Raw genomic sequence first — 1,023 nt, forward strand, 5'->3', positions numbered from 1 at the left:
TTGAAAAGTGAGGACGAATAGTAGTATAAGTGAAAATGGTTGTCACAGAAGGTTGGTAATAGTCTACTTTTCAACTCTTGTGATTAAGCTTTGAGCTAGGGTGTCATTGTAAAGTACTAAACATTCATTGTGTGATTGTATTGTTATGATAAATAGAAATGGTGGTGAAATGAGCTCTCCATTAAGAATACATAATATATAATTCATAAGTGTACGTACCAACTAGTTTAAAGATATTTAATTGAAATGAAAAAAAAATTAGAATAAAACATTTTAAAAGATAACAAAGGAGTGACACACAAGTAAAAGTAGACGATTTTGTCAAATTTTATTTTGATTTGAACGTAGGATATCCACACTTATGACTTCCACTTTTATTTAAGACGTTCAAAGTGAGAAGATGTGAGTTTGATCTATTATGAACCACTCTCGAACTACTTTTTAGTGTAATAACATTAAAAACATATTGTCAGAAAGAAAAGGATAATGCTTCTATTTAACTTAAAACTTTGAGCTATACAATTGAGATTTAAATAGACAAATAAATGTTTTTTTCTTAACCAGCCAAGAACAAATATAATTCAAACCCTTATTCTAACATTCCCTACAAAATAACGATGCTACTCCAATGAGCAAAACAAAAAAATATAATATATGTATATAAGCACGAGCCAAACAAACGATCATGGCCACAAAATAATAAAAAATACATTGAATAAAATTAAAATATAAAAAGAAAATTAAAAAAACTAAAAACAAATAAATAAAAAATATCCAAACAAAAAAGTGTTAGAGAAAATATATAATATAAACAGACGCTAAAATTTTAAACATAGAGGGTTAAGAATAATAAAAAAACACAAGATATAACGATGGTCGGCCAACAATGCCTACATACTCCAAGTAACCATAGGTTTAGGAATGAACCTAGAATTTAGATAGAATGAAAGTCGTCCATTCTATATTTCATTCTATCGATTTTCCATGAAATAATGCTCCAAGTAACCATAGGTTTAGGAACGA

This window comes from Impatiens glandulifera, chromosome 1 (assembly GCF_907164915.1).
Source record: "Impatiens glandulifera chromosome 1, dImpGla2.1, whole genome shotgun sequence".
Lineage (NCBI taxonomy): Eukaryota > Viridiplantae > Streptophyta > Magnoliopsida > Ericales > Balsaminaceae > Impatiens > Impatiens glandulifera.